This window comes from Peromyscus eremicus, chromosome 7 (assembly GCF_949786415.1).
Source record: "Peromyscus eremicus chromosome 7, PerEre_H2_v1, whole genome shotgun sequence".
NCBI classification, from domain to species: domain Eukaryota; kingdom Metazoa; phylum Chordata; class Mammalia; order Rodentia; family Cricetidae; genus Peromyscus; species Peromyscus eremicus.
The window spans coordinates 99,817,107-99,834,931 of NC_081422.1; the positions used below are offsets into that span (position 1 = coordinate 99,817,107).

A 17,825-nucleotide genomic window follows, 5' to 3' on the forward strand; every position below is an offset into this window, starting at 1 on the left:
AAGACCCAGGTACAAAAGTAGAAATGCTCACCCTGCTTTAGGGATCAATAGCAGGGTGATGGGCAAAACAACCTGATCTGGAAAGTAAGCAGCCTTCAAGGAGTAGATGCATAAGGTTCTGGCAAAATCTGTACATACTTGTGTTTTTATATCCACCATACACACCTGTTTAATGGTTCCAGTCTCTTTACTTCATTGACAGAAATACTGAGTAATCAGCCTCAGGTACAAGTACATTCCAGTATTTACAAGGTTTTGCATGATAAGAAACTGGGAAAGGACAGATAAGACATAGAGGCATAAAATAAATTTGAGCTGCAAGTTGATCTCCATGGTGCACAGCTTGTTTTGTGAGTCTGAACATCCAATCAGCTGCTTATCCATGCATGGATGCATACTGTTAACATTCCTGGGAAATCCTGGTTTCAGCCTAGTCTAAGGGGCAGATTGTGTGTGACTCTGTGTGTGTGTGTGTGTGTGTGTGGAGAGGGGGGGAGAGAGAGAGAGAGAGAGAGAGAGAGAGAGAGAGAGAGAGAGAAAGAGAGAGAGAGAGAGTGAGTGTGTGTCTCTCTACCAGGCTAGCTTGAACTCAAGAGATCCTCCTGCCTCTGCCTCCCAAATGCTGGGATTAAAAGCATGTGACACTCCACCCCACAAGAAGCAGATCTTAAAAGATAGAGTAGTATATTGGTAATGCTGACTTTGTCTATATAAAGAAAGGACAGAAACTAACCATATCGGTGAAAATGATCTCATTATCCCATATATTAAGACAAACTGAGTCCAGGACACACAGTTTTAATACCTTATGATCTTCCAGCCAGTCCAGGAACTTTCTGGAAAACCTCTGTCTTTATCTGAGAAATTTTATTTTCAGGTTTTTAAGTTTGTTCTTCTGAGCATTTGCCTTACTTCACCCTAAAAACTTGGTAGGTAGACACATGCTATTCAAAATTACATTCTAACATATTTACTGCACTGGAATAAATTAGGGTTTAATTTTGAAAATTACAAAATATAAAAAGATCAAATTCAAGCCAGGAGGTGGTGTGGTGCACGCCTTTAATCCCAGCATTCAGAATGCACAGGCAGGCAAATCTCTGAGTTCAAGGCCAGTCTGGTCTACAAAGTGAGTTCCAGAATAGCCAAGGCTACACAAAGAAAACCTGTCTCGAAAAACAAAACAAAACAAACAAACAAAAAAATGCATCTTAAGAGCTATTGTGACTGCTACACTCTGTTTAAAGAAGTCACTGTCTTATGACCTCAACTGTCAAGCTCGTTTATCTCCTATTTAGTCTTAAATGTATCCTAATGGCTGGAAGGTAGCTCAGCGGGAGAGCCTGCCTTGCAGCTGAGACTCTGGTTTTAACTCCAGTGAGGTGTGGGGAAGGCACATGAGCTTCAATTTAAATCTCCTCCTCAGAGCCTTCCATTACTTCCATACTACATTTTGGACCACTAACTCATGTAACAAACAAGCTTTTTACGAACAAAAGCCCACAGGTACAACTGCTCCTTCCATGATCTATATCCTACAGAGGAAATTAATTCAAGAGAAGAGTCAAGTAAAACACAAACACACACAAGCACACATATCAAAAACTGCAGAACCTTTCAAATATTTAGAGTGTATAAATAATTAAATGTCAGTCTTATATGCATTATATAACTCATTCAGAGTTCCACTGAAGCCAGAATTTCATTTTACAGGGAGTACAAGATTTAATTTCTTTTTTTTTTTTTTAAATGGTAAGCACTGCTACATACCAGTTTCTAATCTGACACATCAGAATTGTACAGAAGCTGCTATGGACTGAACTGTGCCCCTAACACTCACATTGAAGTCCCAACCCCTTAAAGTGAAGGAATTTAGAGAGTCCCTTTAGGAAGTTAAATGGGTTCTGAGAATAATGTCTTCAAGGTAGGTTTACTGCCTGACAAAGAGAGACAGGAACGCCTCTCCCTTCCCTGCTATGTGAGGAGATGAGCAGAGGAAGCCCTCTCCTGGAACTACATTATGCACCACCTCCGGGCAGGGTTCCTCAAATCCTCCAGAACCTAGAGAAATAAATGTCTGCTGTTTAAGCCTATGAGGTCTGCCATACTCTACTGCATCCATAGAAATGAGCCAAAATTCGGGCCTTTTATGGTTTTTGTAAACATAACTATGCAGTCACCATCTCCAGAGAGCATAAACAATTAGGTCTTAAGTGGAGCCAAAACATATTTATTTTTAAAAATTCTCCATGTTAAGTCTAACATGCAGTCAAAGTTAATAATCACTGACTTCACAGGGCAGAAACACAGTTCCATTTTATGCACGTGAAGAAGGCGTATTACAGACAGAAGACTAGAAACAAGATGAGCACAGGTCCAAACAAGAACTGAAGTTCACACTGTCTCCGGAAACCAACTGACTTACTCAGTTTCAAAAGTACCTGCTTTACTTGCTGGGGATATAGCTTCACTGGTAGGAAGCCTCGGGTTCAATCTCTAGAGCCACATGCTGGCACACACTTGGAATAGCGGTACTCCTGAGATAGAAGTAAGAAGCCATCCTCAACTTCAGAGAAAGTTAGAGGACAACCTAGGCTACATGAGATCCCAACTTAAAAAAAAAATACCTGCTTGTTGATCAAAGTCCAAAGTGTAGGACATAAATAAATTGATCTAGAAGTAACAGAGCTTACATATATGAACACAATCCAGGTAGAATTTGTATTTTTGATGGCTAGATGCAAGCAATATATACAGAAAGCACCATACATTATCATTAAAAGTAGTAAAATTTTGGGCCCCAAAATATCCAAACAATTCCCAAACCCTACCCCCACAAATTCCTTTCACTCATGTTCTGACTGAGGAGGCAGTCACTCATGCCCACACTGTACCACATCCCACTGCACGAGGTAACAGCATGGTGTAACAAGTGTCAAACCAAACACCTTCAGAGTTGAAGACAGGACAACACAGCAGATCCCCCAACTTCAAATACAGGGGCTCTGGCTTCAACAAAAAGCTAAATTTTAGCAAGGAGTTTGACAGCTTTAAAAGATAAGGAAACAAGAATCCTTCAGTCCACTGTTCTCACTGCTTACTAGTAAGCAACAGCAGGATTTACAAAGCTGAGTCCTCAGCACTTCTGAACCAGCAGATCTGAGTAAGACCCAGAAGATGCATTCCTAACAAGGTGTAGGTGGTAGTGATGCTTCTGGTCCAGGGACTGTACCTGAGAACCACCACTACAGTCAAGGTCAAACTACATCAAGTTCAATTCATAATTCCATGTCTGTTTTCCCAGCTGGGAGACCAGGAACAACTTGTTTATCTTCTGAGTTCCTTCCCTTGGGGAAAAATACCTATTTTAGTTTCAACAGGAATAAAAGTCAAACTGTTTATGGAAGGTGTATATCAGAGTATATGAGAAGTATTCAAATTCCAGGGAACACTAATACATATGCCTCATCCCATTCTAGATCTTCTCTTCAGAAGAGTTTAACCGTGTTTTTGACATCTTGGTATCTTTTGAAGTTTTTTTTTTTTCCTTTCTTATTTATCTATTTTTACATCCCAATTGCAGTTTCCCCTCCCTCCTCTCTTCCCAGTCCCTCCTCCCACCTCCCTTTCCCCCCCCCCCCCAAATCATCTCTGGCTCCATTTCCACTTGGAAAAGGGCAGGCTTCCCATGGATAGCAACAAAACAAGGCTTATCAAGTTGCAGTAATAAGCACCTCCCCTTGTATTAAGGCTGGGCAAGGCAACCCAATACAAGGAATAGAGTCCCAAAAGGCAACAAAAGAGTCAAAGACAGCCCCTCCCTGCTCCCAAGCTACACAACTGTCACATATATGCAGAGAGCCTAGACCAGTCCCATGCAGGCTCCCTGGTTGTCAATTAAGTCTGTGAGTTCCTATGAGCCCAGGTTAGTTGATTACGTGGGATGGTTTTTTGTTTTTTCTTTATTTCTTTTTGTTTTTCTTTGTGGTGTCCTTGACCCTCTGGCTCCTACAATCCTTCATCCCTTTCTTCAGCAGGATTCCCTAAGCTTGGCCTAATGCTTGGCTGTGGGTCTCTGCATCTGTCTCCATTAGTTGGTAGATGAAGCCTCTCTGATGTCAACTGGACTAGGCACCAATCTATGAGTATAGCAGAATATCATTAGGCATCATTACGCTGACATTTTTTTCTCCAGTCGTGTTTGGTTCTATCCTAAGTCTCTGGGTCAGACAGCCTCTAGGTCCTGGCACTCTAGGCAGTGTCAGTGGTTGGGAATACTTTCATGGTATGGGTCTAAGGCTGGACGAGTCATTGGTTGTCCATTCCCACAATCTCTGTGCCATCCTTACCCCAGCACATCCCTTGAGTAGGACAGACTGTAGGTCAAAGGTTGTATGGGAGCAATTCAGGGTGAGGTAGAAACCTTGTGCAAGGGAAACTCCCAGGAATCTACAAGGATGACCCCAGCTAAGACTCGAAGCAATACAGGATACACAGACTGAACCAGCCATCTCCTGTGACGAGGCAAGACTTCCAGTGGAGCAACTGGGACACCAACCCAGTCACACAACCTTGAAAAGTTCTTAATAACTTTTCTTAACAACCCAGCCACACAACCTTAAAAAATTCTTAATAACACCAAAACTACTAACAAGGGGGAAAATCAGTAGGCTTTTCTGTCTTAATAGGCAATTACGCAGCAAACAGGGAATATTATCCTGAAACTGACCTGCACCTTTTAAATGATCTTCCACTGGAAGCACAAAAGATGAAAACTGATCTGAAAAATACCCTCCGTCACCTGTGAACTACAGATGTTTTCTACAAAGAACAGGCAAAGCTATGAATTCCACTGAAAGAGCTGAGATAAAGGTTTGTAGCCACCAAACACTGTTTACTGGCAGCTGTGCAAACAGAAAGTCAAGTCTCATCTGACTGAGGTTCTTCAAGGATTACACCCTAGCACAGGACTAACAGTAGTCAACAAGTATCTCAGAACGGCCAAGTCTCCATGAGGAAATGCTAGCACAGCATGGCAAAGGCCATGTGAATACATTCTTACGAAATAATGTATGGGTGAAGGAGGCCAAGGCCACCTGTGTCTACAGACTGGAAGATATCAAAATATTCAGGAACATCCACAAATGTTTCGATAGTATTCAGGCTGACAGATGGCCTGCCAACTGTACCTGACAAAATTACCAACATAAAAATTCTGTCTGACAGTCTAAAGGGCAGGATGTAATGTGATGATTCTCAAACTAGATCTAGATCAATGCTTAACTTTGGCAGCACATTAAAAACCAGAAGGGAAGTTTATTGTTATTTTTCTTTTCTATGGTCAAAAATCCAGACAAATAGGATCAGAATCCACATGTCATCCTGAGGATGAGTGGGTTCCAGAAATGAGTCCCTCCTTATTCTCTCCAATTTATAAGAAGTATAGGAGCTAGAGGAACAAACTAAACTTTCCAAAGAACAAGTTCAGCAAAGTACAGGTTGTGGCAAATTCTACAGAATAAACGTGTTGTCAGCAAATAAACCGCAAGGAAACGAAAGAAGAAACAGTTTCAAACTGTAAGATATTTAAAAGATATGTCAACCAAAGGGACTGGGGGGTGGGAGACTCAACCTTAACTCAGGCTCTGAAATAATACCTTAAGTCCTTTTACCTTGCAGATCTTCACTTTTTTGTTCAAAACAAGCAGATTATTTTTATAGAATAGTCCCATTTTATACATCATGATTTAGACTTTGCTCACTGATTCAGGTAATGCATTCTAAAGGAAGGGAACACCAGTAAAGCAATGGTGTGTCCTGCTCAGCACATAGGAACAGGCACAACACGCTTTCTCTCAGGGAACCGAGGGGGAGGAGCCAGCACCAGCATGCCATGACCTAAGTTACACAACAGTTTTTACTCATGTAGACAGAAGGTTACAGTCGCACAGTAAGGGCAGATTCAGACAAAATGATCCTCTAAAGAGGTCACAGTGTGTTTTTAAAATATGGGCAGGCTTGGGAGAGAAAAAAAAAAAAAGAATATGTACAGTCTTAGATTTAAAAATATAGTTTTGCTGGGCCGTGGTGGCGCACCTCTTTAATCCCAGCACTTGGGAGGCAGAGGCAGGTGGATCTCTGTGAGTTTGAGGCCAGCTTGGTCTCCAAAGCGAGTTTCAGGAAAGGCGCAAAGCTACACAGAGAAACCCTGTTTTGAAAAACAATAAGTAAAAAACAAAACAAACAAACCAACATATATATATATATATATATATATATATATATAGTTTAAAAATAAAGTCCTTAAAAAAGAAAGAGTAATAAATATAACAAGCCACATAAAGATGGAAAATACACATATTGTATGTTATTGTGTTGTCTAACTTTTGATTGCTAATGAACAAATGGTAACTGCTAAGAGACATTTGATTATTAAAGCTGCTAGATTAAACCAACCTATGTATTTTAAAAATATCTTCACTTCAAAATTTAAGTCAAAAGATACGTTACTTTGGGGAAAAGGTTCTGCTTTTATTTCCACAGGAAATGAGAGGCTGTGGATTCATTCTGTGTTAAGAAAAATCATCAGATTTGATCCAGGAAGACCCCTGAAAAGTCACCAATGGGAGCACATTGGTCAGATGATCCAATGTCTCAGAATGCCTCTGTTGCAGTTTCCTCTGAGTTCTGCATCCAGAAAGGCTTCAAGGTTGCTAGCTGAGATGATCCAGTCTCACAGAATTCTCCAGTCAGAAATTGACCATAATCCTAAATTTTCTCAGAGTCCCCCAAAGATTATCAGTGCCCCCAATCAGCAGAAAGTAGTCTAGAGAACTACGTCCACATTCGCAAAAATAAATAATGAATGTTTGTAAACATTTAGGAGGGTTGGTTACAAGTTATTATGGATAATAGTCAGGAAAAAAGCTAAACAAAGGAGATAAGATGCAGGGATCTTGTTATGAAAAGGGAGGATATAAAAATGATAGAATAGCCGGGCAGTGGTGGCGCACGCCTTTAATCCCAGCACTCGGGAGGCAGAGCCAGGCGGATCTCTGTGAGTTCGAGGCCAGCCTGGGCTACCAAATGAGTTCCAGGAAAGGCACAAAGCTACACAGAGAAACCCTGTCTCGAAAAACCAAAAAAAAAAAAAAAAAGATAGAATAAAAGGGCATATTATTAAATCTACTTTAATCCAAAAAACAACTATTAATCCTACATATTTTACATTGGTATGGATTTTGGTTTATTGATACAAATTTAAAGTTAATTTTGTTATACTGGATGTATATTTCTACTCTTATTTGAGGTATTGTGCGTACGTAGTTCATTTTAAAATATAATGTATAATTAAGAAATACAGATTAATAGTCATCCATAACAGTCAAACTTATAGTCATGTTAGGTATGTTTTCAATGTCATACACAGATATATTTAGATAGATAGTCTTCAAACACTTCAAAGACCTACATAATATGGCACTTAATATATTTAATAACCTAAGGCTTTCATGACAGTGAGACACATCTGCTCCTGGCAGCACCAATCTACTTCAGAGAAGATGCTGGGCATCAAAGAAACTCCATATGGAGTTTGCTTTCTTTATGGCAAAAGCTAGCCATGTGGGCAAAGAAACTGCCCTTGTCTCAATTGCTGACAGTCACTGTCCAAACTGGATGAGCAGGACACAAGACAGGTGACTGCTAAACTTTGCCAAGACAAGGTAGGGCAGTCATTCAAAATTCCTGCTTCAGAGAAAATTCTGTCAGATATGCTAGGCCTGTCGTCCAGAGTTGAATGCCTCAATGTTACAGGGGAACTTTGAGTGACTGCCAGGCAGCAAGGTGTCCCTGTCATTAGGTAACAGTTCATCTTTCTGGGGTCTTTGACAGAGTTAAAGACTAGGTAGTCAGTTATAATTTTTCTTAGTTATGATAAAAGGTAAATTAGATATAAAACTTTAAACTCATCAAGATAAGATAGATAATATTTTCTATAATTTTGCCAAATACAAATGGACTGGATATTGTAACTATAATTCCCGTAACTATTTTTGTTGTATATAATCTTACTATGTTAAAGTTAAAACCTTCCTTTTTAATTAGACAAAAAGGAAAAATGCTGTTAGATAACCCTTCTGTATGCTGTGAATATGTATTACTCTCATTGGTTAAGAAAGAAGCTGGTTGGCCTATAGAAAGGCAGAATAAGGCTAGGCAGGAAAGCCAAACTGAAAATGCTGGAGGGAAGAAGGGCGGAGTCAGAGAGATGCCAGCCAGATGGAAAACGAGTCAGATATACAAAATGGGATAGAGGTAAAGGCCACGAACCTCGGGGCAACACACAGATTAATAGAAATGGGTTAAGTTATAAGAGCTAGTTAATAATAAGCCTGAGCTATTGGCCAAACATTTGTAATTAATATAAGCCTCTGTGTGGTAATTTGGGAAGCAGCTACTGGATATACGCACACTGGCAGTCGGGACAGAAAACGTCCACTTACAGCTTCCTATGGAATAAACTGTGTCCCTCTGCCCCTCCAGAATTCCTATGTTGAAACTTTAATTTCCAATGTGGCTATTGACAGCACTTCAATGTCACTGTGTTAGAAATGGAGTCATTACAGAGATGATGGTGGCTCTACAAAAAGAGAAAGCAGAAGTATAAGCACACAGAAGACAAAGCCATGGAAGGCAAAGCAAGAAAGAGAGGTCTCACCAGAGGCCAGTGCTGTAACCATGTAACTTTGGACTTCTAGCCTCAAATCTGTAGGAAAGTCTTTTTTTTTTTTTTTAAGCACACAGCAGCTCAGGCATACTAACACAATGTGATTGTCCTGTTAACAGTACCTGTGAGGTTGGGGTTTTTTTTGGCTATCAAATTATTGTTTCGGGATGTATAATTAATACATCTCATGTACTTAGTTACTTTGAAGCTATGTAAAATATCAAGTATTTTATCATACTTTGATCAACCAATCGATACTTATTTCTAGTAGTACTATTATAAATTGTTCTGTTTACACAAATTAACATGAACTCCTCGGGTTTCTTTCCTATTTCTGTGTGTGGCTTTAAACACACATATAGCCCCATTTTATGTCATGAACCTCCTATTATCCTATGGATTATAAGACATCACACAATCATCCTATTGCTCAAAATGTCCCAATTGTGGCCCACAGGAAGCACTGAATAGACTGGCTTATAAGTACCTTTGACCTGTGCTCACCAATTTTTGAGAACTTCCTTATTTTCCAGCACAAGATGTTCCAAGATTGTATTTTCTTAGCCACAGCACTAAACTTAACCATTTCTCAAGGAAGCTTTGGTTCCTTTTATTGAAAAGTAATATTCAGAAGTGTTATGGATTCTAGGGCACTGCTACAGAGTGTTAAGAATTTTATTTTACACACACACACACACACACACACACACACACCATCTTTGTTAATCTTGAATATATGAAAATATAACTTACTTCTAAGTGTAAAAACTACTCAAAAACAGAAGTGTTATACCCCCACCTCCATTCTTTCTATGTCTCTACAACCAATCTGTTTCTAACACATCCTTTCTCTGTTTCCTTCTGCACAGATAAAGTACATGAATTTCTTCCTCTTTGATTGTGGGTAACACTGAACGTAGGTACCTTCTTTTTACTTAATAGTATATATCCAGCATCACTCAACTATTCAAAAAGCTCCCTTATTCTTACTACTTCAAGTTTTTAAATAACCATAGTTTTATCAACAATTGCAAACTATGAACCATAAAACATGCATTTTATTTTGAAGGTCTAACTCAAGAAATTTCCTGGATGGAAGACAAAAGACAAGGGTAAATGCCTTCTGTGGAGTCTATTGAATAGGGGCAAATTCTCTACATGGGACACACATCCCAGCAAATGTATGGGGTCAGAGGACAACTTAGCGCCATCAGTTCTCTCCTTCCAACATCTGTTCTCCTGGAGCCTTGTCACTGAGGTAGTCCACTAGACTAACGGAAAGCTAAAACTTGTCATCTCTTTGTACTTTGACTTGTATTGCTTTGAGTAAATCTGAATTATTTTTCTTACATGCAGAGTTGACTTTAGTATTTTACAGGAATTATCTTTTATGTACTTTGAACATTTACCAGTTTTTCAATTGTTAGAGCACTTTACATATTAGGTGTCTTGCTCTTTATCTGTAATCTAGTGCAGACATTTTCTCCTGACAGCTCTATTGCCTTTGTTTTACAATACGGAATTTTTATTTTCATTTAATAAAATTTAGCAATCTTATTTTATATGAGTTCCATATTTTGAGTCATTCTTAAGAATGACAGTATTTGCCGGGCGGTGGTGGCGCACGCCTTTAATCCCAGCACTCGGGAGGCAGAGGCAGGCAGGCGGATCTCTGTGAGTTCGAGGCCAGCCTGGGCTACCAAGTGAGTCCCAGGAAAGGCGCAAAGCTACACAGAGAAACCCTGTCTCGGAAAACCAAAAAAAAAAAAAAAAAAAAAAAAAGAATGACAGTATTTTAAGAAAAAACTCTAATACCTAATTCTATTAACCATATGGTACTCAATAACTAAGCATAATTCTATCAACTTTATGGCATCCAGTAATTAAGCACATGATAAAAAAAAATTGCACAATGTTTCACTTATGTCCAAGAGTACAAGACCAGCCTAGCCAACAGAGCATGACACTTTGTGTCAAAAAACAACAAATAACACCAAAGGCTGAACAGGAATATATATATATATATATACCAGTAGTTCTGCTTCTAAGTATATAGCCAATACAGTTAAAAAGACCCAGATACTTGGGCTCTAAGGTCCATTTCAGCATTTCTCTAATAGCCAAAAGTGGAAACAACCCTGTCTGTCCAAAGATTAATGAATAAAGACAATGTGGTACATAACAGTATTCCATTCATAAAACAGATGTAAGCTTTGACACATAGCATAATAAGAATGAACTCTGGAAGGATACTACGTGAACTGAAATAAGCCAGACACAAAAGAAACGCATATAATTCCACTTGTGTTAACTAGGAAACACATTAGTAGTAACCAGGACAGAAGACTGAGGAATTAAGAGTTTCTCTTTAGGGTGATTAAAAAGTTAGCCACATATTACAACTTTATCTTCATCCTCTATTCCAGCTTATCAGCCAATTCTTGCTAAGTCAGAATGTTAAACATCTTCTTCAAATAAAAAAAGGTAAAAATCGTAAATACTGTTACTGCTAAAATCCCACCAATCTTCTTTTCTATACATCCAGTCCATTACACAACCGAAGTTTTAAAAATGGTGGCAACATCTTTTTTCTGAAGCATTCCGTCTCTTTAACCCTAGAATTAATGTTGGCAATTTCACTACTCTGATATATAGAACTATTCTTTGTTCTCTTTGACAAACACACACAATATATTTTTTACCCTATTATGAAATACAGTAGACAAAAAAAAAACCAGAATCACTGACCCTTATAAAATTTAGCTCAATTTGCTGTATTACCTCTAAATATAACAAAAATTTCCACATATTCCCTTCAATAAAAGTCCCTCCTACTATACTTTAAAGTTTGAACTTTTTTCTTCAACAATGCAATAAGAAATCAACTATACACATTCTACTGTCAGAGTTCATCCATCGGTACCAAAACTTATGGGATGTAGCAAAAGTAGTATTAAAAGGGAGGTTGATGGCAATAAATACATTTAAAAGAAAAAAGTCTCACACACCCTTACTTTATACTTCAAGAACAGAAAAAACAGTTGAGAATATAGCTTGGTTGGTGAACTGCTGTCCAGTGTACACAAAACCCAAGCTAAAGCAGGAAAACCACATTCAATGTCACTCCTAAGTACACAGAAAGTTTGAGGCCAGCCTGAGTAACAGGAGCCTTTGTGTAAGAGAACAACAAGAAGAAGAGGACAAAGAAAAGAGGAGAAGAAGGGAAGGAAGACAAGGGTAAAGGGAAGAAGACGAGTGGAAGGGGAGGAAAAAGAGGGCCCAAAGTTAGGCACAAAAACAATGAAACAAGAATGGGTGGGATCAACTAAGAGTCGGCTTTTTAAAAAGATAAAACTGACATACCCTTTACTAGACTAACAAAAAAAGACTAAAAGTCAGAAATGAAAAAGAACCATTATAACCCTGTAGACACAAATACAATAACTCAGAGTACTACTACCAATAACTATCCACTAATAAATTGAATAACCCAGAAGAAATGTATAAATTGAAACAGAACATGGTCCAGAAATAAGTCTGTGCATATACTATAATTGGATCTTCAACAAGGATCCCAAAAATATACAGAAGAAGGGTGTAAGAAAAACTGCTAATCTGCAGTACAAGAGAATAAATCCATTCCTCATCTTCCACCATATAAATATTACAGAAATGGAATCCCAACCCAAACTTAAGATCTGAAACTGTAAAACTCTTAGAAGAAAACAGAGGGAAAATTGTGTCATTGGTCTTAACAATTCATGCACTTAACATCAAAAACAAAAGTAACAAAAAGTAAGCAAGTGGGACTTCATCAAACTAAAAAGCAAAATCTGTAAGCACAGAGAAGGAAAACTATTAGGATAGAAAAAGCCTATGATACAGGAGAAAATGTTTACAAACTGTAGATATGCAACAGGTTAATCTATAAAACAGAAAAAGAATTCTTAGTAAATCAATAGGTATAAAAGCTAGTTACTCCATTAGAGAATAAGCTAAACATATAAACAAATATTTCTTCATACAATATATGAATGGGCAATAAGCATATGAATATGCTCAATATCATTATTAGGGCATTGCATAAAAACCACAGTGAGATATCTCACACCTATAAAGATTATTACAAAACAATAACAAAGTACAACCCAAGTGTCAGTGAGCCCTTGAACACTGCTGGTTTTAGTTTAAATATGAAATGTCTGCCACAAGTTCATGTGTTGAATGGTTGGTCCCAACCCTTAAGTGTTTTGGAGGAAGGTTCTAAAAACTTTAGGACATAGAGCCTACTTGGAAGGCAGAGAGCACTGAGGGCATGCCTCTGAAAACTGTAACTGATCCCTAATTCCATCCTAGCTCGCTCTCTGCTTCCTGCTGGCAACAAAGTAAGCAGCCTCCTCTGCCACATGTTCCTCCATCATAGTGAATGAAGCCAAAGACATGGACTGAACCCTCTGAAGCCAGGAACCAAAATACATCTTCCTTCAAGTTATGCTGAGTATCTGTGCACAAATGTGCAAAAGTAACTAATAGGATATTATGGTGATATTTTATTTGTGCTGTACTGTGGATATCATTCTGTATAAATAAAACACTGATTGGCCAGTGGCCAGGCAGGAAGTATAGGCGGGACAAGGAGAGAGGAGAATTCTGGGAAGCAGAAGGCTGAGGGAGACACTGCCAGCCACCGCCATGACAAGCATCATGTGAAGATGCCGGTAAGCCACAAGCCACGTGGCAAGGTATAGATTTATAGAAATGGATTAATTTAAGATATAAGAACAGTTAGCAAGAAGCCTACCACGGCCATACAGTTTGTAAGCAATACAAGTCTCTGTGTTTACTTGGTTGGGTCTGAGCAGCTGTGGGACTGGCAGGTGAGAGAGATTTGTCCTGACTGTGGGCCAGGCAGGAAAACTCTAGCTATAGTGCTGAAATGTGATTTTATTTGTACGTTAATAAATAAAGTTTGCCTGGGGGTCAGAGCTATTGGTGTAAATATTAAGGCCACCCCACGTAGTTAAAAGGAGATTTATTTAATGGCGTAACTTACAAATTAAGGGATAGGTAGGTCACGGGGTCTGGGGAAGGTGTATCACAGTCCAGCGGTGTTCTCTGGAGCTGTGCTTGATCCACCTCCACCATCCAGAGAGCGCCCCCCCCATCCAGATCTCGGGTCCCCAGGCGCCTTCCTTGGCCCCGCCTTATAGGCGTGACAGTTGCCGAAGTCTCAATGGGGGTTGGAACTTCCAGATCAAAGCTGGAATGGCTACCCACTACATTTCCCCCTTTTTGTCTAAATAAGAAAGTTCTAACCTAATACAAGACTATATACAAAGGAATGGTTATCAAATATTGTCCAGGAATAATGAGGGATAATGACCTAGATAAGATGGAACTACAACCAATGCAAACAATATCAAGCAAGAAACACATACTAAAATCCAGAGAAGTATAGAGCATAGGTAAATGGCATGTTACAAAGATCATTCCAAAAGGTGTCCTATCCTAAAGAACCTGAATCTAATACTTAATATGTCCTATCTACTAAGTTGTAACTATAACTGCTAGTCTTCAATCCCATCAAAGACCTGAGAAGGAATATAATGGTACCTGAGAAATGGTAGATGGATGCAAGCAACTTTCGGGAATCTTGCGAGAGTAGACCGAGACAGCTGGCAGCCTGGACATTCACCTAATGTTTCTCAGCATTGTTGGTGCATTCAAATTGGCTACAGGCCTAAAGTATCTGACAGACCATTTTCAGAAGCAGGAATTCTGAAAGACCATCTTACCCTGTCTTGGCAGAGTACAGTGGTCGCTTTCCTTGTGTCCCGCTTGTCCAGAAAGGATAGCATTGTATTTGTACTGTCAGCCATCGAGGCAAGGGCAGTTCTTTGCCCAGTAGGCCATTTTGTGCCAAGAAGACAAACTTCCAAATGGAAATGTCTTAGAAGCCCAACATTCTCTTGGGATCAAATTGGTGCAGCCAGGAGCAATTGTGTCTCACATCAACAGAATTCTAAGTTATTTAAATGTCATATTCTCTAGGTCTATGAAGTGTTTGAGGATTACCTGTCCATCTGACCTATGTATCTGTAAATCTGGATAACCTCACTAACGTAACTATAGAGATGACAAGCATAGGTGACTATAAATCTGTAAGTCTTATCTACCGAAATAACCTAAGGACTAAGGCTTCACATAAACAAGGTAAACAGTCTATAAGCAAATGTATGGTAAAGAACGATGACTTCAAAACTGTGACAATACACAAGATATTTAAAACAGAGGTAGGAATATATAGTGCGATATGCAATATGACAATAATCTTAAATATATATCAATATACCAAATATCCTAAACAGAAGTAGAACATACATAAAGTATGACAGATATAAATTTACATTTGTATCAATATACAAATATTTCAAATAAGAGTAGAAATATATGTACATTATTAACAAATATAGTTCTGTATTTGTATCAATATACAAATTATCTTAAATAGGAATATAAAAATAGTTTACATTTGTATCAACATATAAGAATCCATAACAGTGCAAATTACAGTACAAATTATCTAAGGCTGCTACCCACTACAAGAGCTAATATAGCAAGTCATTTAGCAGAAGTCTGGCAGTGGTAGCACACGCCCTTAATCCGATCACATGGCAGGCAGAGTCTATGTGTTCAAGGACACAGCCAGTTTGGTGACACACGCCTTTAATCCAAGTACCAACCATAGAGACTTGGAGGTCTGTATAGACAGGCAGTGACAAAGAAGTCATGTGGTTGGGTTTAGAACCAATGAGAAGGCAGAACAGAAAGTCAATAAAAATATAGACACACAGGAAGTAGGGGAAGGACAGCAGCAGCTGGTAAGCTAAAGGCTATTCGCTAGTGCCAAGCTCTGACCTCTTGGGCTTTTAACTCTCTATTTGGCTCTGTGTTTCTTATTTAATAAGACTGTTTAGAATTACATCTACAGGATATTGCTTTAGTTACTGCTCTATTGTTATGAAGACATGCCATTAACCAGGCAACTTATAAAAGGAAGCATTTAACTGTGGGCGTGCTTATAGTTTCAGGGGTGAGTCCCTGATCATCATGATGGGGAGTGTGGCGGGAGGTAAGAAGGCACGGCACTGGGGCTGTAGTTGAGAGCTCACATCTGATCCACAAGTCAAGGCAGAGAAAGTTTGGACCTGGTACAGGCTTTTGAAACCTCAAAGCCCACCCCCGAGACACACCTACTCCAATAAGGCCACGCTTGTCAATCCTTCCCAAGCAGTTCTAATTGGGAATCAAGTATTCAAATACATGAACCTATGAGGGCCATTCTCATTCAAACCACCACAGATATGATTCAAAACAGCACAGCCACTATGGAAAAGTATGGCTGCTCTTCAAAATCTTGAAAGGTAATTGACAAGTGCTCCAGAAACAACTTTTTTTGTCTTGATTAGAAAGAATTAAAATCAAGATCTCAAACGCATTAGTATTCTAGTGCTCTTCACAGCACTATTCATAATATAATAGGGACAGGTGTGGAAACAACCTAAATATCTATCAACAAATTAATAGATAATATGTGGTATAGACATACAGTGGAATGTTAGTTTGGAAAAAGGAAACTGCAAAATATCAGAACACAAATGCTAAGACCACTATAAGCAAAATAAGATAGATGCACAAAGACAAACAACGCAGGATTCTATTTACATAGAGGTGTTCAACATAGTAGAATTCATAGACTCAAAGAATGAAGTGGTAGATATGAGGTGGGGGGAATACTAAATAGCATAAAGTTTCAGCCTCACAAAATGAATCAAAACTAAAACAGTGTCGATAATCAACAAATGTACAGTTAAAAATCTGTTAATAAGGTGCACTTTACAGTGTGTTCTTACCATGTGCTGGGTAGTTTTTGTCAACTTGACACAATGGAGGGTAGTTTAGGAAAGAGAACTCAATTCAGGAAAACACCCCAGTAAGACTGGCCTGCAGGCAGGCCTGTGGGGCATTCTGTTGATAAAGATGTGGGAGGGCCCAGCCTACTGTGGGAGGTGCCAACCCTGTAAAAAAAAACAGGCTGAGCAAGCCAAGAGGAGCAAGCCAGTAAGCAACACTTCTCCCTGGTCTCTGCTTCAGTTCCTGCCTCCTGGTTCCTGTTTTCAGGTCCTTGCCCTGCCTTTCCTCAATGATGGACTATGTAAAGTGTCAGCCATATAGATCCTTTCCTCCAAAAGCTGGCTTCTGTCAGTGTTTATCACAACAACAGAAAACAAAATAGAACATATCACAAGAAAACATTTTGAGAAAAATTTGTGTAAGTAAAACTACACCTCTTGATCCCGAGTTTTAGCAGCTTTATAAAATATCAGAGTAAAATAAAAGTGCTACATTTCAATTTCCAGCACGGAGGGCACTTAAAGCAAGAGTCTGAAACAGACTCTGTTATTCATTCCCAACTACTAGGGCTGAATACAACTGTCGTTAAATATGTCATCCAACTAAACCATGTCTGACTAAATAAAGCCAACAAACCAATTCCAAGATGCTCAGATCATAAGTTTGGGGAAAATACTCTTTACTCAGTAAGTTTGGTCTTTACAGACTCCACCACTGTGCTTTGCTTCTGCCAACCAATGGCTGACATGGCCACTTGAAGGGCACAATCCCAGAAATGAATTCAATCAGTGCACATCAACAGAAGCTATGTCTGGAAAAGCCAGTCCCCAACATGAATAAAGGCGGTCAAAAATAAATGCTAACAATAAAGCCGGCAAGAAAACACCACACACATTTTTATAGGCAATAAAAAGACAGAACAGGAGTCTGCAGTCAGGTTACACTGAAAGCAAGCTAAGACAAACAGCTCTCTCCTCATTGACCAGTTAGCCTGAATTTTACCTGTCTGGTAATCAACTGTTTCCCTCTCAAGTGAAGGAAACTGATATGCATTTTCTGGCATATGATGGTTCTGAGTTTGGTTTTGGTTGGTTGCTTGCTTAGTTGGTTTTGTTTGTTTCTTTTGGTGGCGAGGTGGTGAGTCAAGGTCGTCTTACTATGTAGCCACAGCTGGCCTGGAACT

The 17,825-nt window shown here is 39.1% G+C and overlaps 1 protein-coding gene across 10 annotated transcripts in view; it reads right to left on the reverse strand.

Annotated features, from left to right (window-relative positions):
- Positions 1-17,825, reverse strand: part of Atp2c1 (ATPase secretory pathway Ca2+ transporting 1) — a 100,198-nt gene that overhangs the window by 64,979 nt on the left and 17,394 nt on the right. The window contains exon 1 of one of the 10 annotated variants that reach the window (XM_059268502.1): positions 2,442-2,539. The exons of the other annotated variants lie outside the window; for them this stretch is intronic. The gene's annotated coding sequence lies outside the window, so the exon portion shown is untranslated. Of the gene's footprint in view, positions 1-2,441; positions 2,540-17,825 lie in introns of those variants that run through there. 10 annotated transcript variants of the gene reach the window in all.